Genomic DNA, 26,984 nt, shown 5'->3' on the forward strand with positions numbered 1-26,984 from the left:
GAAATGCACTGCACACACCACTGTGTCTCTTACTTCTTGCTGAGACTGCACTGCATGCCTTAATAATATAACGCATCGCATCACTGCATGCCTTAATAATATAACGCATCGCATCACTGCATGCCTTAATAATATAACACATCGCATCACTGCATGCCTTAATAATATAATGCATCGCATCACTGCATGCCTTAATAATATAATGCACCTCATGCCAGTTTCTTTGCTCTTCACAGTCCCTATGTAGAACTCATGTAGTCTTGCTATCTTTTCTTTTCTTTTCTTAGCTGAATTGGCACTATTACTTTATTAGCGTCTTCAAATAAAAAAATGTATTTCTTTCTAAACAGATAGATTTCTTTCAGGTCAGTCTCTCACAGTACATTATAAAGCATTTTTAACCTCAGATCACTCTGTGAACCTTTCTGAAAGAATTTCCTTTTTGGTCATGAACAACTATATAGTTAACCAGTTCACTTCCATTTCTTCCCCAAGCAAATACTTTTGTTGATGCAGTGTATATGAATGCCTAAGCATGCCTTGCCTGGTTTGTTCATCACATTTAAGTCATACCTCTGAAGTCCCAGTCACATTCCATGCAATAGTGGTGATGGTCTGTACAGATTTTTTTAAATATAATCTGCGATAGTTTAGGGTCTAGTTCAACCAAGGCAGGTTTCCATAAAAATATATGCCTGGGACAAGTCACATTCATATACTATGCCTATTGCATCTTTTTTATGCTGGTCATTTTGTATCTGGCATTTATTAAGATTTCTTGGTACATAAACAGTTGGTTTATTACATTCCAAGATATCTGAACCTATACCATTGTGGTTGGCACCTACTTATCTGCAATGCGATCAACTCATTCACATAAACATTCTTTACAGTAGGTGCTTTAGTTACTAAATGTTTACGTATTTCAGAAATTTGTGTTGCTCTCTACTCCACTAACATTCAACATCAAGTTCCATCAATTTCTTCAATGGCAAGTATAGTTCTTATGAGTTCAGAATGAACTTAGAATGATGCTACTTTTCTTAGAAAGCTCAGGAGAGTATAGTTATCCTCAGGCTGATACATCTCTCTTATGACTCTTATGACTCTATTTTCACAGTATCTAGTTTGGTGCTTCTGAGAGTTAAACACGAGTCTATATCTCAGCTCTGTTAACTGTGATTGTACACTAACTCTTGACTGAAGTGCTTTCACCTCAGTGTTTTCAGCTACTCAGCTGTTTTCATATCCCAGTGTGACTTGTTTCTATGCTGTATGCCAGTATATCAATTATATTAACAGTACCATCAAAGTCTTCAAATATCTGTGCAATATCTCTCTAAAATACTTCAAGTCCTGACAAAATGCCATATGAAAGGCGTTGCTAAGAGGTCATGAAAGAGAATAAAACAAGCATAGTATTATTTGAAATAAAAAAGGTCTTATAACTAAATGAAATATACTTTTAAGTATAATGCATTAAAAGTAAGAAACTTTGGTCAGAAGTCTGAGAAGTTTGAAAGAATCTAGACTGTTATAAGCCTGATATTAATTAATAGTTTACAGTATTCTTGATTTAACTGGCAAGTTTTTATCAACTACCATATCATTACAATTCTATGTATGTTCAGTTACTATTCTATGCATGTACGTATATTATTTTTTTGATTAACTGTCATATTATTACTAGTCTATGTATATATTTACATTTATTATGTAAATCTTATATGACTGCCTTCTACTCTTTCTGTAAAATGGAGCATTTCTCCCTGGGACTCTGCTGAAAATGGGATTTATGCCCAGTCAGACTTTACCTGTAATCGTCATCATCATCAACCCCGTTTTCCCCATTTTCTGCATGGGGTTGGGCTGTCATGTTAACTGCCACCATCTCTCTCGATTCAGTGCCACACTCATGCCTTCTTCAGCACTCATGCCTGACTGTCACAGATCTTCTTTCACACAATCCACCCACCTCTTTGCTGAATGTCTTCAATTCCTCTCACCTTCTTCCTGTCTGTCCCAAATCTTCTTCACCAGACTGTCTTCTGCATTTCTGCAATTGGAGATACTTTGGCTTCTGCTCTCATGTCCTCATTTCTTTGTTTGGCCCACAGTGTGCATCCTGCCGCCCTTCTCAGGCACTTTATTTCCATCACCCTTCCCCTTAACTGCTAAGGCCCCATCATCTTTTTACCTTAACTGCAGAGTAACTTAAACTTCTGATCTTCCTTCCTTCACCACTAGCTGCTCTGCAATCAGTCTCCTCTCTCAGCTACTCCTCAAGATTCCAAGTCCTCTTATTGCTTAACAATGTTAGGACTGTCTTGCTGACTTCTTTATGCCATAAATTGTCTTAAATCCATGACATTCATAATTAGTGTAAAATGTTCCTATGATTTAATTGTATGTCTCTTCTTTGTATTATGTATTTGCTTGTAGCTTTGTATAATGACTTAACACACTTTCCTTTAATTTTGTATTATTCACTGTAATGCTAACTTTTGTAATGGAGCTTTTCTCCTCGGGTCTCTGCTGAAAAAGGGGATCCTGTCCAATCAGACTAACCCAGTTAAAAAATGTCAAATAAATAAATAAATCACCTCTAGCTTCCTCATCTGCAATGCCTTTATTGCCCAGGTTTCTGTACCATATAGTAGTACTGGTCGCACTACTGTGTTGCATATTTTACTTTTCAGCTTCTTTGGTATTTGTCTGTCATATACTACATCTGAGACTCTATGCCAGTTGTCTGCAGGCCCTCTGGTTCTAGCTTTGACCTCTTCATTCAGACTTCCCTTCTCCTCAACCTCCCCTCCCAGATACTTGAAGCTGTTAACCTGCTCCATTACTTTCCTTTCTGTCTCAGTTCTCAGCTTCTTCCGATTTCCCCAATTTGCTGCCATTACCACTGTCTTATCTATACTTAGTTTCATCCCATGTGCCTTCAGTTTTGCATTCTATTACTCTATCCTTTGCTGATGTTTTTGTTCAGAGTCTGCCTGTAATGCCATATCATCTGCATACAGCAACTTTGTTGATCTGTCTCCTCCAACCTGTTTGCTAAAGTAGTCCATCACCAGTATGAACAGCAATGGGCTCCGAGCTGAACGATGGTGCACACCCACTCCCACTTTACCAGTAAACAAAGGTAATAAAAACAATCTGAAAAAGAATATTCTAGAGAACAAAGGTACCGCTGGGGAAATTAATGTAATAATAATAATAAGAGATTAATGTCCTTTATTACCTGGTTTATATGTTTTTTATAATCAAAGTTAGCCATAAATTTTACAAAATAAATTATTGAACATTTATAGTCAAACCAGACAGATCATACAATGAAGTCAAACTTAAAAGACAACCCGATCAATAAACATTTGACAAGAGTAAAAGGAAAGGACAAGACTAATAAATGACAATATATGTAGCTGATGTTTAAAAAGTTCTAAACACTGCTAAAATGTAATATACTGCAGTGATACAAGCACAGAGTTCACATGAGTAGGTTAGTTATAATTTGCTAGCAGTTTTCTTAGTGTATCTGTAAATCTGGGGCCACTACTATATATCTTATTTCTGCATCTGTGATATGATTAATTTGGAAAGCCTCAGATGCTCCCTCCTGTTTCATGCCATGTTTTACTAAATGTGCATAAAGACCTGCTCATGACAAACCTGCACACCCTGGATGTGCTTGTAAAATGTAATATACTGCAGTGATACAAACGTAGAGTTCACATGAGTAGGTTAGTTATAATTTGCTAGAAGTTTTCTTAGTGTATCTGCAAATCTGGGGCCACTACTATATATCTTATTTCTGCATCTGTGATATGATTCAGTTGGAAAGCCTCAGATGCTCCCTCCTGTTTCATGCCATGTTTTACTAAATGTGCATAAAGACTTGCACATGACAAACATGCACACCCTGGAAGTGCTTCTATCACACCCTGGAAGCAATTCTATCTCATCCTGGAAGTGCTTCTATCACACACTGGAAACACTTCTATTACTGGAGGATGTAGATCTATGTGCAGTCACAGAAACCTGGTTCAAGGCATCAGAGAGTAGCTCGGCCTTGGAAGGCTACAATGACTTCCACATCTTCAGACCACAAAATGAACATGTGAGAACCAAAAGGGGTGGTGCTTCTATCTATGTTAGAGATAAATTCACCTCCTGACTAGTTAGACTGGACAACTCCATGGAGTTATTCCATGTTCAAATTACTGTCAGTAAGACCCCCATTCAAGTCATAGCTAGTTACAGATCCCCCTCCATGGATCATGATGCTCATGAAGCCTACTTCACCAAACTGGAGTCAATCCAAATATTGGCAAAGGCTCTGGCCATGGGAGATGTCAATTATCCTGCCATCAACTGGAAAACCTATTTTAGCCCTAACTCACTAGTGCAAAAGTTCCTTGACTTTGTTAACCCACAGGCCCTGGAACAAATTGCTCAAACCCCAACAAGAGAAACAAACATACTAGTTCTGGTCGTCAATAAAGTGACAAACAGATGCACCACCACAACTGTCGGACCTTCATTAGGTAAATCTGACCACAGATCAGTCACTTTTGGACTGGCACTAACACCAGAACTCACAAAGGGTGAAGCCAGACTAAAAAAATGTTACCAGAGCAAACTATATCCTCCTAGGGGAGGGTATAAATGCATTCCAAGCCCCTCCCACAGCTGGAAGTGGTAACTACACCAAAGCTTACACTAAAGCCCATACAATCACTTGTATAAGTGTATAGGCTCAGCTGTTCCAGACAGAATAAAAGCCAGAGCCCCAAGAAAAAAAAGTCACCCTGGTGGACATCCAGCATCAACAAACTTTACAACAAAAGAAAAATGTTGCTGTCTAAGAAAACTAAGGTGAGACCCCAACAATGGAAAAGCACCATCCTCTGCCTCAACAGGCAAATAAGACAACATGTCAAATCCTCTAAGGGTAACTTTGAGAAAAACTTAGCAATCACAGTCAAGGATAATCATAATGCCTTTTACAGCTAAAGGTAGGACCCAAGTATGTGCCGAACTAGTGACTAACGGTATCACACACACTGACCGCAGAGATAGCACACCATTTAATGGACAAATTTGGTGAAAATTTCACTCCCTTATCCCCTCCAAACCTATCAGAAACCTTGTCCCCAACTTCCCCCCTACTCTACGTATCCAAAGAGCAGGTCACTAAAGCCTTGTCTAAGGGAAAAAACACAAGCTCTATGGGACCAGATGGCATCCCAGGCTGTGTTCTAAACAAACTAAAACATGAACTAGCATCACCATTAATGACCCTATCCAATCACAGCCTAACCATTGGCTTTGTTCCTGTGGAGTGGAAAACAGCAACAGTTATTCCCCTCCGCAGCAGACCCAGGGAATTATATACCCATAAGTCTGACCAGCCTCATCTGTAAAGCCATGGAATGTATTATCATTGGACCTCATAAATAAAGGTATAGGTAACCTCCAAACTCTGAATCTGACCAAATTTGTCTTTGTAAAGGGCAGATCCTGACTGTTAAACCTGGTAGATTTCTTCAAAAATGCGTCCAGGGCCATTGATGAGGCAAGTCTGTGCACACAGTATACCTCAACTTGGCAAAGGCCTTTGACACAATCCCACACTCAGGCATTACCAATAAACCTAGCAAATTGAATGTAACCCCCTTTTTTTTTTTTTTTTTCAAACACCTTTATTGAATTATAACTTGTGACATAGGCAAATTTGCATTCATACAAAAGTAATCAAATTATATTAACATAAACATTATACTTCACATATATTGCTATATATCATATAAACTAAGCAATATTACATAAATTATTCAATTCCTACCTCTTTTTTAAACAAGAAACATCTTCATTAAACCACCAGTTACTATATAGGCAATCATACATTCATCATCATCTTTTGGCTGTTCCCGTTAGGGATCGCCACAGCGGATCATCTGTTTCCATTTCTTCCTGTCCTCTGCATCTTGCTCTGTCACACCAAACACCTGCATGTCCTCTCTCACCACATCCATAAACCTTATCTTAGGGCTTCCTCTTTTCCTGTTACCTGGTAGCTTCATCCTTAGCATCGTTTTCCCAATATACTCAGCATCCCTCCTCAGCACATGTCCAAACCAATGTAATCTTGCCTCTCTGGCTTTGTCTCCAAACCTTCCAACCTGGGCTGACCCGCTAATATATTTATTCCTAATCCTGTCCACCCTCATCACACCCAGTGCAACTCTTAACATCTTTAACTCTGCCACATCCAGCTCTAACTCCTGCCTTTTTGTCAATGCCACTGTCTCCAACCCATATAACATAGCTGGTCTCACTACCCTCTTATAGACCTTCCCTTTCACTATTACTGGTACTTGTCTGTCACAAATCACTCCTGACACTCTTCTCCACCCACTCCATCCTGCCTGTACTCTCCTCTTCACCTCTCGTCCACACTCACCATTACTCTGAACTACTGATCCCAAGTATTTAAACTCATCCACCTTCGCCAACTCTACTCCTTGCATCCTCACCAATCCTCTATCCTCCCTCTCATTCACACACATATATTCTGTCCTAGTCATGCTGACCTTCATTCCTCTTCTCTCTAGAGCATATCTCCATCTCTCCAGGGTCTCCTCCACCTGTTCTCTACTCTCACTACAGATCAAAATATCATCTGAAACATCATTGTCCACGGGGCCTCCTGTCTGATCTCATCTGTCAACCTGTCCATCACCACTGCAAATAAGAAAGGGCTCAGAGCTGATCCTTGATGTAATCCCACCTCCACCTTAAATGCATCCATCACTCCCACTGCAGACCTCACCACTGTCACACTACCCTCGTACATATCCTGTACCACTCTTACATACTTCTCTGACACTCCCGACTTCCTCATACAATACCACAACTCCTCTCTAGGCACCCTGTCATATGCTTTCTCTAAGTCTACAAAAACACAATGCAACTCCTTCTGACCTTCTCTGTACTTCTCCATCAACACTCTCAGAGCAAACATCGCATCTGTAGTGCTCTTTCCCGGCATGAAACCATACTACTGATCACTAATCATCACGTCCCTTCTTAACCTAGCTTCCACTACTCTTTCCCATAACTTCATGCTGTGATTGATCAGTTTAATCCCTCTGTAGTTACTACAGCTCTGTACATCACCTTCGTTTTAAAAATTGGTACCAAAACACTTTTTCTCCATTCCTCAGGCATCCCTTCACTTTCCAAAATTTCATTAAACAATCTTGTTAAAAACTCCACTGCCATTTCACCTAAACACCTCCATGCTTCCACAGGTATGTCATCTGGACCAACAGCCTTTCCATTCTTCATCCTCTTCATAGCTGTCCTTACTTCCTCCTTGCTAATCCATTGCACTTCATGATTCACTATCCCCACATCATCCAACCTTCTCTCCCTCTCATTCTCTTCATTCATTAACCCTTCAAAGTACTCTTTCCATCTGCTCAACACACTATCCTCGCTTGTGAGTATGTTTCCCTCATTATCCTTTATCACCTTTACCTGCTGCACATCTTTCCTAACTCGGTCCCTCTGTCTAGCCAATCAGTACAGGTCCTTTTCTCCCTCCTTAGTGTCCAACCTTTCATATAACTCTTCATATGCCCTATCCTTAGCCTTCGCCACCTCTCTCTTTGCCATGCACCTCATCTCCTTATACTCCTGTCTACTTTCTTCATCTCCCTGAAAATCCCACTTCTTCGCCAACCTCTTTCTTTGTTTACTCCTGTACTTCCTCATTCCACCACCATGTCTCATTGTCCTCCTTCCCCACTCCAGATGTCACACCAAGCACCTTTCTAGCCATCTCCCTTACTAGCTCTGCTGTAGTTAGCCAGCTATTTGGTATCTCTTAACTGCCACCCAGTGCCTGTCTTAAATCTTCCCTGAACTCCTCCTACAATTACCCTTTTTCAATTTCCACCATTTGATCCTTGGTGCTGCCCTCACACTCCTCCTCCTCTTCTTGATCACCAACGTCATCTTACAAACCACCATCCTATGCTGCCTAACTACACTTTCCCTGGTCACCACTTTACAGTCTCCAATCTCCTTCAAACTGGCCCTCCTACATAAGATATAATCCAGCTGTGTGCATCTTCTTCCACTCTTGTATGTCACCCTATACTCCTCCCTCTTGTTAAAATACGTATTCACCACAGCCATGTCCATCCTTTTCACAAAATCCACTACCATCTGACCTTCTGCATTTCTTTGTTTAACACCATACCTAGCCATCACTTCCTCATCCCCCCTGTTCCCTTCACCAACATGCCCATTGAAATATGCTCCAATCACCATTCTCTCACCCTTGGGTACAGTCATCACCACTTCATCCAATTTACTCCAAAATTTTTCTTTCTCGTCCATCGCACACCCAACTTGTGGAGCATATGCACTAACAACATTCATCATGACACCATCAATTTCCAGCTTCATAAACATTAATAAATGAAAATAAACGACACCAACACAATCCTAGTTTTAAACATTTTACATCACAAACCATACTGACACACTCCCAGTTGCAAACATTATACATCACTTATAATCTACCCAATCTTTCTCACTCAAACATTACATAGCTCATTTAAGTCCAAGAAAATGTAGAAGATTTAGGATTTTTGCCTGGAAAATGTTTACATAGATATTTCTATACCCCAAGTAAACTCCAGAGAATTTTTCCTCAGATAGACAGTAAATGTTAGAGGTGTGAAGGGGAAGAAAGAGGTAACTGGGTACATATTTTCTGAGAGTGTGCTGAGCTGGTGGACTTTAAGGATTCTCTGTGGGATGCACTGTCGGAGATGCTGGGTGGGCAGATTGGTGTGACAAGGGAGATAATTTTTTTGAGCTATGATACAGAATCGGAATTGCCTAGACATGGTAAGGCTTCGCTGTGTCTAATAACTGTGGCTGCTAAAAAAAGCAATAACTAGAAAATGGAAATCAAAATCTATACCAACTATACTGGAAGTAGTGAAAATACTAACAGAGATAAAACAACTGGAATAGAGATCTTTACAAAATGGTAGGAGCAAACTACATAGGAAAATTGGGAATTGTGGGAACAATACATACAAGGAATGTAACTCCCTTTGTTGTAAGATGGGTTGCCAAATGGCTCAAAAACCAGTCACACATTATCAAAACGGTTACTCCACATCATCCAGCAGACCTGTAACCAGAGTGGTGCCAGAAGGGTCATTGCTGGCCTCCTACTGTTTGTTATATACGTCTGAGAAGTTCAGGCCAAAACTAAGGGGCTGTGGCTAACCAGGTTTGTGGAAGACTGTAAACTGGGTGCAATTATTGAATCCCCAAATGATGACAGTATATGTCAGGAGGGTCCTAACACAGACCAGTGACTGGTGTCTTAGTCACAGTCTCAAACTGAATGCAAAGAAATGCATCATCATTTCCTTCAGTAAAAACAATGTCCCTTCACACTATCAGATTAACAGCAATACCCTAAGTACCTGAGAAGTGGTAAGGGATCTGGGATCACAAGTAGACTTCAACCTTAACTTTGAGCACCGTGTGTGTAAAATAGTAAGGAAGGCTTTCTACGTAGCACACTTGATTAGCAAAGGCATCACCTGTTGAGCAAAGGAGGTTATAACCCCTCTATCCTCATCACTAATCAGGCCAATAATGGAGTATAACACCCATTTTGGAATGTACAGTACAAAGCACCTGCAGCAATTGGAGAGACCTCAGATGTTTCTAACTAAGAAGATCAAGGGACTCCAGCACATGCCTTACACCAACCGAATAAAGTCCCTGTCACTATACTCAATATAGTATAGACTTGTTTGGGGAGAATTATGCCTGGCTTAGAGAGCTATCTCTGACCCAAACCTAATGAATTTGTCACACATCCTTAAATCAAATAGGACTAGAGCTACCTGTACCAGGGACCTAAATATGGCCTGTAACTTAAATAGGATGTGCTGGAAGGACAGATTTGTCTCCCAGTGACTGTTGCATCTTTGGAATAGGCTGCCAATTAATGTGAAGCAGAGCACCTATATGACACTGTTCAGAAGGAACCTGGACGAGTGGATGAGGCATGTTCTGGTGACATACACTCACAACCACTTCTTAACCTCATACGCACTTATACATTCTAAGCTAATAAATTATACAAGCCCATCAAGAAGCACATCTCTGATGACCAGAGTTATCTATAGGCATGACCTCATGACCTTTGTGACTCTTTCACTGCAGTCAGTGGTTTTGCTCTGGTTTTGAATCCTCTACATTGGAAACTGAGGTATACATATTACATGTATCAGGTAGGGCTAAAGGGTTGTACCTGTTCCTCAGTGGGAGTCTGTGGGAAAATAATTGCCAAGATATTTTTTTTCTTAGAAGTTTCATAGGGTCCTACGGCCCTTTAACTCATTCACTCCAATGGAGCTCAGGGAGTTTGCACTGTAACTTCCAATGGGCGGAGCCTAAGCCTTTTGACAGAATCAAATTATGTCCGAGCATTTCAAACAAATGTTCATATTTCTGGAACCATCAGAGTTATGAAATAAGTATAATGGGCAAAATCATCAACACAGACTATTTTTGTAGTGGTAGTATTCTTTAGGTTCTAGGTCTTAAACTGAATTTTATCAGTGACAGTAACTATTACATTTGTAATATTTGGTAAACAACTTACAATATCTCAGCAACCACTCAAAGCTGAGAGCTTTCATATGAGTCTAAGGAGTTCTGTCTGTCTTACTTGGTTGTTGAGATATTTAGAAAAATGTGAAATTATATGTATATAAATTAATATAATAAAAACAACAGTTAATATCTATTTACTTGCACTAGACAGAGATCAAATATTAATAGTTGAGTCTGCCATTGTGTAAGCTTTAAGATGACACCTTTTAAAACCTTGTAGATAGTATGGTTTTGGAATTAATGATCCAAATATGAACAAGCAATATTTGACACCTAGAGGTGTCAGTAGGAGTTAACTGCAGATGAACCTGAAGTAGTCACTTGGATGTAATGAGTTAACAAAGCTATCCCCAGTGCTTAGTCTCTTTAGGTGGGACATTGTGTGATTACTGAGTTGCTGCAAACTTCCCAAAGGCTCTATAATCTTGTATGATTATTCTGTCTGTGACATTCTTAAAATCAGATGTTATGCTAGACAGCTAAACAGCTGGGACAGCTTTGATCAGAGTATTAGTTTATAAGAAGACCATAACAGCTTCTGGTGCAACAAATGATTGGTAATTACCTTGCCACTCAATGGTGAGATTGGCTGGGTACAGGAGCCATGTAAAAATGCTAGTTTTATAACAGAAAGCAAACTACATAAATTTCATCTTCCTTTTCATTGCTGCAGGTACAAAATCTTGGAAGCGCGTGACCCTCCTTAGAAGTTTCCACTGTACTGTCTCTCAAAGAAAAAATAAGGAGTTTGATGTTTACTTGGTGTGGCCATGATCCAGGTTGGCTTCATGATCTTAGGTCTCTGTAGGCTTTTTCCACTTTAATTGGTTGGCTAGTGCTTTCATTTGGTATTCTAGGAAGAGAATTCTTAAGAAATTGTACCACATATACCTGTTTGGTCTTTTATTTAAACCCAATTGCCTCAGATTATTTCTCTTTTGCTAGTTTTAAGGTCTTCCATCTTGCTTTGCAGATTGCATACTTCCAATTGATGCTCCCTCCTCATAATGCCACACATCTTCACTTGGACCCCTTTTACCTTTAGTGTTGTTTCAAAAAGGGTAACTTTGAATTTGCTTTCATTTGTGCCTTCTTGGTGAGTAGCACTAAGTGCTTTGTTTTCTGCTGCATACTTTAACATCATGGACAGCAGCTCTGTAACACTATCCACAGGTCTTGGTGCAGTGTATAGTCAAAACATCCTCTCACAGTATGGCAGTTATCCATTTGCAAGACTTCTCCATTTAGGCTATGCTTACTCTCAAATTTCCAAGGCAGTATTCGGTTGGAGTTCTGTGTCCTTCGTCAAGTAATTCAGAAGGCACAATAACTTTAAGAGGATTGAAGCTGAGATTATTAGAAAACATCTGTACATTGAAGGATGCACTGTGAATTTGTTCATGTCTAGCGCCACTCCCCCAGATAAAAAAAAATATGCAAAGAAGGTAAAGGTAGGATATGGCTTAGAATATTTGTAGGTGATTGTTTTATTAGCTGAGAATATTAATGATGCACAACATGGAGGCCAATCTGTTTTTTAATAATTTTGGGAAATATCTGGATGTAATATGCAATGAAAAAAGTGAGAGAGAGAGAGAGAATAGGAGAAGGCAGAGGAATACTTAACTGTCGAAGAATAGAACATGTATTTAATCCAATGTATCTCATGATGATTGTTAGAAATGATTAAGTGATGTCATTAGTAAAATATTCAAACGAGAAAAAAATTATAACGTTTTTACATGCTGTCAGGTAGAAATATTAGATGGCCAGTCCAAACCAGTGTTATGATGTTTATGGTTACAATAGACCCCCTTTTCCCTAATTGTGTAAATTCATGCGCCAGTATCTTAATCCATCTAGTATATCTATTTTTTAGGATTTAGAATTCCATTTAATGTTTAACAAATGAAATCACAGCAAGCTACAACAGTCCATTGTCTTCATTATTTATAAAAAACATGCATAGATTTTGTAATGGATTGCTTATACTGTAAGAGGTGATGATTTTTTCCTCTATTTATGTTTCCAAATCAGAGGCATTCATCCTTAAACAGCAGATTGTCATGCATTCTTAGGTTTCAGATGATCTTCAGCAGGCTTTGCTGATCCTCTGCTAGGTATCAGATGATTGTCTTACAGCATTACTATATTAAACCTCCAGTCAAATTCATATACGTATTGATAATTGTTTTTCTATAAAACCATAATATGTTTATGATCTGATGATATAGCAGCAGAGAGAGAGGGCGTTATCTACATTAATTAGAACAGGAAGCTGGCAAAGGTTAACAAGCAATTTATACAATAAGCACATTTAAAAATGGGGAAAAGGAAATCCCATCTGAAAGCTGTTATCTTCTTACAGAAGTCAGAAAACCATAAATGTCCCATAGATGATGCCAATGTATGGCAGGTAAGAAGGCTAGAATAGAAATAAGGTAAGGATTTGTGCATGGTGTGATGATGTGAAGTAGTGCCAGCTATGTCAGGAGAAACAGGGCAGTGGATGTGTAACATATGCCAGCACAGCAAGCTGGAATTTTGTAAAGAATTATATGTCACTTGTATATCAAACTGACTTGTACAGATGCTGGTGCTGAAAATGTAATTGTGAGGTTTGCTTGTGTTGAAAATACATCAACTGTGTGTCCTGCTGGACAGAAAAGAAATATACAATCATGTAGAACTGATTAAATATATGCATTGTAACTACTGAAATGAATATATTGCAACAGAGGGTACTGGAAGAGAAGAGGTTAATCACAGTCCAGCTGCAGCTACTTTGAAAAATGTTCTGCAATTAAATTACTGGGCCTAGGTCATAAAGATGTTATCTCACAGTTTTGAATGAAGCCAGAGACACAATGTCTGGCAGAAGTATGGTTTGTTAACCTCTGTCGGAGGAGCAGAAGTGTTGAAATTGTTCTACAGCTTCCAGATGCTGCAATAAACATTGACAAAGCACGAGATATGTATTATTGACACATATGTGCTAAATCCTGGCAGCTTCTAGCCAAGGGGGTAGCATAGGAACCAGATGTCAGATAACCAGATGTATGTGATGTCATTCTGTAATCCATCACTAAAATGATGTTTTAATACTAGCTGAGACAGAAGTCTCAGATCAGTCGGTTTTTGGAACCTTTAATATTAGTTGAGACTGAAGTCTCAGATCAGTCTGTTTTTGGAAACTGGCAAGGAAGGATCCCTCACCTACTTTATCTTGCCTTGCTCTAATAAGTGACCAGGGAATAGTAATTCTTTAGATAAGTCAGGAAAATATAGTGAGATTAGTTAAGTACTGTTTTTTTATATCTGTGTGAATCTGTTCATCTGTGTTATTTTAATATATTCTGAGATTGAAACTCTGGTGTTTATTGTAAATAGATATTTAGCATTTCCATGTTCTTCTATCATTTATTATTAAATATATTTAACCTTTACATTGTGGCTGATTCTTTAGAGGGTATTTTAACTTTTGAGAGTACTTATACCTTTTTGGTGACACTCTACGGCCACTCTTGAAAGCCTTACTGCATTGGTCAAAACACTATTAATATTAATTTCACTCAGTATAATTGGGTACCCTTCTAAGAGCCTTTGAGTAGCTGGCTTTGGTGTGTCTGGTGGTGGTGTAACTACCTTATAGTCTAGGCAGAAGGGGACATAGCTAATAAATATCTGCCAGCCCTTCTCAGGTGTGTGTGTGTGTGTGTGTGTGTGTGTGTGTGTGTGTGTGTGTGTGTGTGTGTGTGTGTGTGTGTGTGTGTGTGAAAATCAAACCTCGAAGAGTATGTGTGTCAGCTACTTGGAGCAGGAACATGAAGCACTGGTTTCAAAGAGAGAGTGGTGGAGGACTTGGCTTTGACACTTGACTGAGGACTCAACTCTATAGCTGTGCCAGTGGGGAGTCTTATTGGGGATCTGGAGAGAGAGAGAGAGGGAAAACCCACCCCCTGGACTGAGTGTGTTCCCAGTAAGCTCTTAAGGGAAAATTGTGCTTGATGCAGAGAGCTGCATTTGGAAATAATGTGTGTATCCATTATTGTTCTAACTGAACATCCCTCTCCAGTGTCAGAGGTGAGGATTCAGGTTTCTTGATTACTTGCCTAGAGTGGGGGTGTTACACAAGGGAACATATATGCCTTACTGGATCACAGGGAGGGACATGCTTACTGAATACACATACATCCCTCTGTCCCATTTTTGCACATGTATTGTTATAAAGACATGTATTCTTTCATTTAAGGATGTTTGTATCCACATAATGTGTTGTTACACCAGCAGAACAACCTAGGTGACTCTTTTCTTTGTAAACTTCAGTAAATATATTTCTTTATTATTAATTCTGAGTTCATTAATAAAAATTATACTTTTGCAATAACAGTGTACTCTTGAGTTATCACTTAACATCCATTGGCCATGCAAATTAATGCTTTGCTTGGAAGCAGTTTTACATCTCAAATATTGTTTAATAATTTACTTACATTGCTTTGTTTGTGCCATGGATTCCTTTAGTGTTCTACTGCTTCTGGAACACAGTACAGTGTGTGAACTTTGACAAAAGCCATTCAAATCACAGTTTGCATTCTACCTCACTAATTTATTTCAGTATTATTTTGTATATTTCTTAGCATTCTGAACTGAGTTTTGTTTTTATTGCACCACTTTTGTGCAAAGGCACAGAATGCATGAATCTGTTTCTGTTAACTTTCTGAGGGTTTATCCTGTCGTCTCACCTAACAGAAGAATTAACCAGTGCAACAAAACCTGCTCATCAAGCTTATGGAAGAAAAACAAATTCTTGCATTTCAAGCAAACCATTTCAAAATATCTAAAGTTTAAAAAAATGTCAGTTCTTCTTTTTTATCTCCATTCTAGAAAGGTCTTAGACTGCTTCATTATGGGAATTTTGGATTATTTATTGTAATTACTACAAAAAGGAATTCAGAATGGCTTGTTTGCAGGAAATTTTGGTTAAAAGGGATAAATAAAAGAGGAGGGAGCCTGTGTAAGACAGCAAAGGTCTGCCATATCTGTTACATCTGAATCCTGACCCTGATGATGGAGGGAGCCTGCATAAAACAGCAAAGGTCTACCGTTACATCTCAGTCCTGGCCCTGATGATGGAGGGAGCCTGTGTAAAACAGCAAAGGTCTGCCAAATCTGTTACATCTCAGTCCTGATGCTGATGATGGAGGGAGCCTGTGTAAAACAGTAAAGGTCTGCCATATCTGTTACATCTCAGTCCTGACCCTGATGATGGAGGGAGCCTGCGTAAAACAGCAAAGGTGTGCCAAATCTGTTACATCTCAGTCCTGACCCTGATGATGGAGGGAGCCTGCGTAAAACAGCAAAGGTCTGCCAAATCTGTTACATCTCAGTCCTGACCCTGATGATGGAGGGAGCCTGCATATAACAGCAAAGGTCTGCCATATCTGTTACATCTCAGTCCTGACCCTGATGATGGAGGGAGCCTGCGTAAAACAGCAAAGGTCTGCCAAATCTGTTACATCTCAGTCCTGATGCTGATGATGGAGGGAGCCTGTGTAAAACAGTAAAGATCTGCCATATCTGTTACATCTCAGTCCTGACCCTGATGATGGAGGGAGCCTGCGTAAAACAGCAAAGGTCTGCCAAATCTGTTACATCTCAGTCCTGACCCTGATGATGGAGGGAGCCTGCGTAAAACAGCAAAGGTCTGCCAAATCTGTTACATCTCAGTCCTGACCCTGATGATGGAGGGAGCCTGCATAAAACAGCAAAGGTCTGCCAAATCTGTTGCATCTCAGTCCTGACCCTGATGATGGAGGGAGCCTGCATAAAACAGCAAAGGTCTGCCATATCTGTTACATCTCAGTCCTGATCCTGATGATGGAGGGAGCCTGCGTAAAACAGCAAAGGTCTGCCAAATCTGTTACATCTCAGTCCTGATGCTGATGATGGAGGGAGCCTGTGTAAAACAGCAAAGGTTTGTCATATCTGTTACATCCGAGTCCTTACCCTGATGATGGAGGGAGCCTATGTAAAACAGCAAAAATCTGACATACCTGTTACATCTGAGTTCTGACCCTGATAACAGAAGAAGCCTGTGTAAAACAGCAAAAGTCTGCCATATCTGTAACATCCAATCCTAACTCTGATGACAGAGAGAGTCTGTGTAAAACAGTAAAGGTATGCCATACTTGTAACATCCCAGTCCTGACCCTATTGAAGGAGGGAGCCTGTGTAAAACTGCAAAGGTCAGAAAAATCTGTTACATCCAAGTCCTGATCCTGATGATGGAGGGAGCCTGTGTAAAATAGCAAAGGTCTCCCATATCTGTTACATATGAGTCCTGACCCTGATGATGGAGGGAGTCTGTGTAAAAAAGCAAAGCTCTGCCATATATGGTACATCCGAGTGCTGACCCTAATGATGGTGGAAGAGTGTGTAAAACAGCAAAGATCTGCCATATCTGTTACATCAGAGTTCTGACCCTGAAAATGGTGGGAGCCTGTGTAAAACAGCAAAGGTCTGCCATAACTGTTGCATCCGAGTCCTGACCCTGATGATGGAGTGAGCCTGTGTAAAGCAGCTAAGGTCTGCCATATCTGTTACATCCAGGTCCTGACCCTAAAGATGGAGGGAGCTTGAGTAAAACAACAAAGGACTACCATATCTGTTACATCTGAGTCGTGACCCTGATGAGGGAGGGAGCCTGTCTAAAACAGCAAAGGTCTGCCACATTTGTTACATTCGTGTCCTTACCCTAATGATGGAGGGAGCCTGCGCAAAGCAGCAAAGGTCTGCGATATCTGTTACATCCGAGTTCTGACCCTGATGAAGTAGGGAGCCTGTGTAAAAAAGCAAAGTTCTGCCATATCTGTTACATCTGAGTCCTCTCCCTGATTATGGATGAAGCCTGTGTAATACAGCATAGGTGTGCCATATTTGTTACATCCGAGTCCTGACACTGATGATTGAGGGAGCCGGTGTAAAACAGCAAAGGTCTGCCATATCTGTTACATCCGAATCCTGACCCTGATATTGGAGTGAGCCTGTGTAAAACAGCAAAGGTCTGCCATATCTCTTTCATCCGAGTCCTGAACTTGATGATGGAGGGAGCCTTTGTAAAACAGCAAAAGTCTGCAATATGTTTTACGTCCGAGTCCTGACCCTGATGACGGAGGGAGCCTGTGTAAAACAGCAAAGGTCTGCCATATCTGTTACATCCGAGTCTTGATCCTGACGATGGAGGGAGCCTGTGTAAAATAGCAGAGGTCTGCCATATCAGTTACGTCCAAGTCCTGACCCTGATGATGCAGTGAGCACCAAGTCCTGACCCTGATGATGGAGGGAGCTTGTGTAAAACAGCAACGGTCTGCCATATCTGTTACATCTGAGTCAAGACCCTGATGACAGAGGGAGCCTGTGTAAAACAGCAAAGGTCTGCCATATCTGTTTCATCTGAGTCCTGACCCTGATGATGGAGGGAGCCTGTGTAACACAGCAAAGGTCTGCCATATCTGTTACGTCCGAGTCCCGACCCTGATGACGGACGGAGCCTGTGCAAAACAGCAAAGGTCTGCCACATCTTTTGCATCCAAGTCCTAACCCTGATGATGGAGGGAGCTTGTGTAAAACAGCAAAAGTCTGCCATATCTGTTACATCTGAGTCCTGACCTTGATAATCAAGGGAGTATGTGTAAAACAGCAAAGGTCTGCCATATCTGTTACATCTGAGTCCTGATCCTGATGACAGAGGGAGCCTGTTTAAAACAGCAAAGGTCTGCCATATCTCTTACATCGAAGTCCTGACCCTGATGACGGAGGGAGCCTGTGTAAAATGGCAGAGGTCTATCATATCTGTTACATCCAAATCCTGACCCTGATGACAGAGAGAGCCTGTGTAAAACAGAAAAGGTCTGCCACATCTTTTAAATCCGAGTCCAGACCGTGATGAGGGAGGTAGCTTGTGTAAAACAGCAAAGGTTTGCCATATCTCTTACATCCGAGTTCTGACCCTGATGATGGAGGGAGCCTGTGTAAAACAGCAAAGGTCTGCCGTATCTGTTACATCTGTGTAATGACCCTGATGATGGACGTAGCCTGTGTAAAACAGCAAACGTCTGCCATATCTGTGACATCTGAGTCCTGACCCAGATGATGGAGGGAGCCTGTGTAAAACAGCAAAGGTCTGCCATATCTGTTGCATCAGAGTTCTGATGCTGATGATGGAGGGAGCCAGTGTAAAACAGCAAATGTCTGCCATATCTGTTACATCTGAGTCCTGACCCTGGTGATGGAGGGCGATTGTGTAAAACAGCAACGGTCTGCCATATCTGTTACATCCGATTTCTGACCCTGATGATGGAGGGAGCCTGTGTAAAACAGAAAAGGTCTGCCATATCTGTGACATCCGAGTTCTGACCCTAATGACAGAGGGAGCCTGTGTAATACCATAAAGGTCTGCCATATCTGTTTTATCTGAGTCCTGACCCTGATGACAGAGGGAGCCTTTGTAAAACAGCAAAGGTCTGCCATATCTCTTTCATCCGAGACCTGAACCTGATGATGGAGGGAGCCTGTGTAAAACAGCAAAAGTCTGTCATATCTCTTACATCTGAGTCCTGACCCTGGTGATGGAGGGCGCTTGTATAAAACAGCAAAGGTCTGCCATATCTGTTACATCCGAGTCCTGACACTGATGACGGAGGGAGCCAGTGTAAAACAGCAAATGTCTGCCATATCTGATACATCTGAGTCCTGACCCTGGTGATGGAGGGCGCTTGTATAAAACAGCAAAGGACTGCCATATCTGTTACATCCGATTCCTGACCCTGATGATGGAGGGAGCCTGTGTAAAACAACAAAGGTCTGCCATATGTGTTACGTCCGAGTCCTGACCCTGATGACAGATGGAGCCTTTGTAAAAAAGCAAAGGTCTGCCATATCTCTTACATCCGAGTTCTGACCCTGATGATGGAGGGAGCCTGTGTAAAACAGCAAAGGTCTGCCGTATCTGTTATGTCTGTGTAATGACCCTGATGATGGACGTAGCCTGTGTAAAACAGCAAAGGTCTGCCATATCTGTGACATCTGAGTCCTGACCCTGATGATGGAGGGAGCCTGTTTAAAACAGCAAAGGTCTGCCATATCTCTTACATCAAAGTCCTGACCCTGATGACGGAGGGAGCCTGTGTAAAACGGCAGAGGTCTATCATATCTGTTACATCCAAGTCCTGTCCCTGATGACGGAGAGAGCCTGTGTAAAACAGCAAAGGTCTGCCATATCTGTTACATCTGAGTCCTGACCCTGATGACAGAGGGAGCCTGTTTAAAACAGCAAAGGTCTGCCATATCTCTTACATCGAAGTCCTGACCCTGATGATGGAGGGAGCCTGTATAAAAAGGCAGAGGTCTATCATATTTGTTACATCCAAGTCCTGACCCTGATGACGGAAAGAGCCTGTGTAAAACAGAAAAGGTCTGCCACATCTGTTACATCCAAGTCCAGACCCTGATGAGGGAGGTAGCATGTGTAAAACAGCAAAGCTCTGCCATATCTCTTACATCCGAGTTCTGACCCTGATGATGGAGGGAGCCTGTGTAAAACAGCAAAGGTCTGCCGTATCTGTTACGTCTGTGTAATGATCCTGATGATGGATGTAGCCTGTGTAAAACAGCAAAGGTCTGCCACATCTGTGACATCTGAGTCCTGACCCTGATGATGGAGGGAGCCAGTGTAAAAGAGCAAATGTCTGCCATATCTGTTACATCTGAGTCCTGACCCTGGTGATGGAGGGCGATTGTGTAAAACAGCAAAGGTCTGCCATATCTGTTACACCCGATTGCTGACCCTGATGATGGAGGGAGCCTGTGTAAAACAGAAAAGGTCTGCCATATCTGTGACATCCGAGTCCTGACCCCACTGACAGAGGGAGCCTGTGTAATACCATAAAGGTCTGCCATATCTGTTATATCTGAGTCCTGACCCTGATGACAGAGGGAGCCTTTGTAAAACAGCAATGGTCTGCCATATCTCTTTCATCCGAGACCTGAACCTGATGATGGAGGGAGCCTGTGTAAAACAGCAAAAGTCTGCCATATCTGTTACATCTGAGTCCTGACCCTGGTGATGGAGGGCGCTTGTATAAAACAGCAAAGGTCTGCCATATCTGTTACATCCGAGTCCTGATGCTGATAACGGAGGGAGCCAGTGTAAAAAAGCAAAGGTCTGCCATATCTGTTACATCTGAGTCCTGATCCTGATGATGGAGGGAGCCTGTGTAAAACAGCAAAGGTCTGCCATATCTGTTACATCCAAGTCTTGACCCTGATGACGGAGGGAGCCTGTGTAAAACAGCAGAGATCTGACATATCAGTTTCATCCGAGTCCTAACCCTGATGATGCAGGGAGCCTGTGTAAAACAGCAAAGGTCTGTCATATCTGTTACAACCAAGTCCTGACCCTGATGACAGAGGGACCCTGTGTAAAACAGCAAAGGTCTTTCATATCTGCTACATCCGACTTCTGACCCTAATGACGGAGGGAGTTTGTGAAAAACAGCAAAGCTCTGCCATATCTGTTACATCTGAGTCCTGACCCTGATAATCGAGGGAGCCTGTGTAAAACAGCAAAGGTCTGCCATATCTGTTACATCCGAGTCCTGACCCTGATGATGGAGGGAGCCAGTGTAAAACAGCAAAGGTCTGCCATATCTGTTACATCACATTCTTGACCCTGAAGGTGGAGGGTGCCTGTGTAAAACAGCAAACATCTGCCATATGTTGCATCCGAGTCCCGACCCTTATGACGGAGGGAGCCTTTGTAAAACAGCAAATGTTTGCATATCTGTTACATCCCAGTCCTGACCCTGATGAGGGAGGGAGCATGAGTAAAACAGCAAAGGTCTGCCATATCTGTTACATCTGAGCCCTGACCCTGACGACAGTGGGCGCCTGGGTAAAACAGCAAAGTTCTGCCATATCTGTTATATCCGAGTCCTTACCCTGATGTTGGAGGGAGCCTGCGTAAAACAGCAAACGTCTGCAATATCTGTTACATCCAAGTCCTTACCCTGATGATGGAGGTAGCCTGTGTAAAACAGCAAAGGTCTGCCGTATCTGTTACATCCGAGTCCTGACCATGATGACGGAGGGAGCCTGTGTAAAACAGCAAAGGTCAGTCATATCTGTTACATCCGAGTCCTGACCCTGATGACAGAGGGAGCCTGTGTAAAAAAACAAAGGTCTGCCACATCTGTTACATCCGAGTCCTAACCCTGATGATGGAGGGAGCCTAACAGCAAAGGTCTGCCATATCTATTACATCCAAGTCCTGACCCTGATGTCGGAGGGAGCTTGTGTAAAACAGCAAAGGTCTGCCATATGTATTACATCCGATTCCTGACCCTGATGACGGAGAGAGCCTGTGTAATTCAGCAAAGTTCTCCTATAGCTGTTACATCTGATTCCTGACCCTGATGATGGAGGGAGCCTGTGTAAAACAGCAAAGGTCTGCCATAACTGTTACATCCGAGTCCTGACCCTGATGACGGAGGGAGCTTTTTTAAAACAGCAAAGGTCTGCCATATCTGTGACATCCAAGTCCTGACCCTGATAAAGGAGGGAGCCTGTGTAAAAAAGCAAAGGTCTGCCGTATATGTTACATCCGAGCCCTGACCGTGATAATGGAGGGAGCCTGTGTGAAACAGGAAAGGTCTGCCATATCTGTTACATCCAAGTCCTGACCCTGAAGATTGAGGGAGCCTGTGTAAAACAGCAAAGGTCTGTCATATCTGTTACATCTGAGTCCTGACTCAGATGATGAATGGTCCCTGTGTAAAACAGCAAAGGTCTGCCATATCTGTTACATCTGAGTCCTGACCCTGATGACAGAGGAAGTCTATGTAAAACAGCAAAGGACTGCCATATCTGTTACAACCGAGTCCTGACCCTGATGATGGAGGGAGCCTGTGTGAAACAGCAAAGGCCTGCCATATCTCTTTCATTTGAGTCCTGAACCTGATGATAGAGGGAGCCTGTGTAAAACAGAAAAAGTCTGCCATATCTGTTACGTCCGAGTCCTGACCCTGTTAACAGAGGGAGCCTGTGTAAAACAGCAGAGGTCTGCCAAATCAGATACATCCGAGTCTTGACCCTGATGATGAAGGGAACCTGTTTAAAACAGCAGAGGTCTTTGCATCTGAGTCCTGACTCTGATGATGGAGGGAGCTTGTGTAAAGTAGCAAAGGTCTGCCATATTTGTTACTTCCGAGTCCTGACCCTGATGACGGAGGGAACCTGTGTAAAACAGCAAAGGTCTGCCATATCTGTTACATCCGAGTCCTGACCCTGATGACGGATGCAGCCTATGTAAAACAGCAAAGGTCTGCCATATCTGTTACATCCGAGTCCTGACGCTGATGATGGATGGAGCCTATGTAAAACAGCAAAGATCTGACATATCTGTTACATCCGAGTCCTGACACTGATGATAGAGAAAGCCTGAGTGAAATAGCAATGGTCTGCCATATCTGTTGCAACCGAGTCCTGACCCTGATGATGGAGGGAGCCTGTGTAAAACAGCAAAGGTCTGCCATATGTATTACATTTGATTCCTGACCCTGATGATGGAGAGAGCCTGTGTAAAACAGCAAAGTTCTGCGATAACTGTTACATCCAATTCCTGACCCTGATGATGGAGGGAGCTTGTGTAAAGCAGTAAAGGTCTGCCATATCTGTTAAATCAGAGTCCTGACCCTGATGACAGAGGGAGCCTGTGGAAAACAGCAAACGTCTGCCATGCCTGTTACGTCCGAGTCCTGACCCTGATGATGGTGGGAGCCTGTGTAAAACAGCAAAGGTCTGCTATATCTGTTACATCCGAGTCCTGACCCTGATAATAGAGGGAGCTTGAGCAAAATGGCAAAGGTCTGCCATATCTGTTACATCCAAGTCCTGACCCTGATAATGGAGGGAGCCTGTATAAAAAAGCAAAGGTCTGCCGTATCTGTTACATCCGAGTCCTGACCATGATGATGGAGGGAACCTGTGTAAAATAGGAAAGGTCTGCCATATCTGTTACATACGAATCCTGACCCTGATGACGGAGGGAGCCTGTGTAAAACAGCAGAGGTCTGCCATATCAGATACGTCCGAGTCCTGACCCTGATGATGAATGGAGCCTGTGTAAAACAACAAAGGTCTGGCATATCTGTTATGTCTGAGTCCTGACCCTGATGATGGAGGGAGCCTGTGTAAAACAGCAAACGTCTGCCATATATGTTACATCCGAGTCCTGACCCTGATGACGGAGGGAGCCTATGTAAATCTGCAAAGGTCTGGCATATCTGTTACATCCCAGTCCTGACCCTGATGATGGAGGGAGCCTGTGTAAAACAGCAAAGTATGCTATATCTGTTACATCTGAGTTCTGACCCTGATGACAGAGAAAGCCTGTGTAAAATGGCAATGGTCTGCCATATCTGTTACATCCAAGTGCTGACCCTGATGATGGAGGGAGCCTGTGTAAAAAAGCAAAGGTCTCGCATATCTTTTACATCTGAGTCCTGAACCTGATGATGGATGTAGCCTGTGTAAAACAGCAAAGGTCTGGCATATCTGTTACATCCGAGTCCTGACGCTGATGATGGATGGAGCCTATGTAAAACAGCAAAGATCTGCCATATCTGTTACATCCGAGTCCTGACACTGATGATAGAGAAAGCCTGAGTGAAATAGCAATGGTCTGCCATATCTGTTGCAACCGAGTCCTGACCCTGATGATGGAGGGAGCCTGTGTAAAACAGCAAAGGTCTGCCATATGTATTACATTTGATTCCTGACCCTGATGATGGAGAGAGCCTGTGTAAAACAGCAAAGTTCTGCGATAACTGTTACATCCGATTCCTGACCCTGATGATGGAGGGAGCTTGTGTAAAGCAGTAAAGGTCTGCCATATCTGTTAAATCAGAGTCCTGACCCTGATGACAGAGGGAGCCTGTGGAAAACAGCAAACGTCTGCCATGCCTGTTACGTCCGAGTCCTGACCCTGATGATGGTGGGAGCCTGTGTAAAACAGCAAAGGTCTGCTATATCTGTTACATCCGAGTCCTGACCCTGATAATAGAGGGAGCTTGAGCAAAATGGCAAAGGTCTGCCATATCTGTTACATCCAAGTCCTGACCCTGATAATGGAGGGAGCCTGTATAAAAAAGCAAAGGTCTGCCGTATCTGTTACATCCGAGTCCTGACCATGATGATGGAGGGAACCTGTGTAAAATAGGAAAGGTCTGCCATATCTGTTACATACGAATCCTGACCCTGATGACGGAGGGAGCCTGTGTAAAACAGCAGAGGTCTGCCATATCAGATACGTCCGAGTCCTGACCCTGATGATGAATGGAGCCTGTGTAAAACAACAAAGGTCTGGCATATCTGTTATGTCTGAGTCCTGACCCTGATGATGGAGGGAGCCTGTGTAAAACAGCAAACGTCTGCCATATATGTTACATCCGAGTCCTGGCCCTGATGACGGAGGGAGCCTATGTAAATCTGCAAAGGTCTGGCATATCTGTTACATCCCAGTCCTGACCCTGATGATGGAGGGAGCCTGTGTAAAACAGCAAAGTATGCTATATCTGTTACATCTGAGTTCTGACCCTGATGACAGAGAAAGCCTGTGTAAAATGGCAATGGTCTGCCATATCTGTTACATCCAAGTGCTGACCCTGATGATGGAGGGAGCCTGTGTAAAAAAGTAAAGGTCTCGCATATCTTTTACATCTGAGTCCTGAACCTGATGATGGATGTAGCCTGTGTAAAACAGCAAAGGTCTGGCATATCTGTTATATCCGAGTCCTAACCCTGATGATGGAGTTTTGATGGACACTGCCAACATTATGTGTTGGATTATTGTAGGGAAGGGTTTCAGGTTCTACAGCTTGCATGACTATTTTTGGTGTGATGTTGGTGTGTTATTGATAGACTTTGGGACCTGCAGCTGCATTTGTGCTGTTTTAGATCTGAGGTATTCTTTAGTAACCTGATTTATGTATCAGGAAAAGCAGCTGTGTTCTCAGGAATGTCAACAGTTGAAAAGAAATATAAATGATCCAGGACTTGCCTCACTTGTGACAAAGTCTGCAGTAATATATATATATATATATATATATATATATATATATATATATATATATATATATATGGATCACCTTTAAAATCCTGAAAGCTCAAAATCCTGAATCTCAAAATCCTGAACACAAAATCCTGAAAGCTCAAAATCCTGAAAACTCATAATCCTGAATCTCATAATACTGAAAAACATACAGGACACCAACACACACTATATTGCAGCTACACTACACTGCACATACACTACTATCTATCCACTTACCCTAACCCAGACCCTAACCCTAAGGTCCGTCACTATCGCACACTCACCTCACCTGTGCCCTAACCCTAACTCACTTAACCGCCCTAACCCCAAATTCTGTCACTATCGCACAATCACCTCACCCGCACCCTAACCCTAACTCACTTAACCCACCCCAACCCTAACATCCATCGCACACTCACCTCACCTGTGCCCTAACCCTAACTCACTTAACCCGCCCTAACCCCAAATTCTGTCACTATCGCACAATCACCTCACCGCACCCTAACCCTAACTCACTTAACCCGCCCCTAACCCTAACATCCATCACAATCGCACACTTACCTGACCTGCTCCCTACCCCGAATGTCCGCACAATCACACATCAGTGTTGGTGTCCTGTATGTTTTTCAGTATTATGAGATTCAGGATTATGAGTTTTCAGGATTTTGAGCTTTCAGGATTTTGTGTTCAGGATTTTGAGATTCAGGATTTTGAGCTTTCAGGATTTTAAAGGTGACCCATATATATATATATATATATATATATATATATATATACCCATTTTTGTCCAGAAAGGTACTCAAATCCAGAATTTTATTAAGTTCAGAGATAGATATCATACTCTGCGAATGATGAGTTAGTCTCTGCCTGATCCATTGCTGATGTAGGTTGTTCTCTTTGCTGTATATAGAAAGTCCTTTAAGGCCTGGAATTAGTAACATCATATAACTGCAAGGGTAATAAAAAACACCTGCTTCTCCATGACTGTTTCTGTCAGGCGCTCACTCTCAGCATCTAATGCCTAGTCAGGTATTAGGTTTGATTCCAGAATTTACTGAACTACATTCTACAGGTTCTACCAGAAGTATTAATTATTGATCCTCTG

The sequence above is a fragment of the Protopterus annectens genome, chromosome 8.part1 (genome assembly GCF_019279795.1).
Source record: "Protopterus annectens isolate FY-2018-M chromosome 8.part1, PAN1.0, whole genome shotgun sequence".
Taxonomy (NCBI): domain Eukaryota; kingdom Metazoa; phylum Chordata; order Ceratodontiformes; family Protopteridae; genus Protopterus; species Protopterus annectens.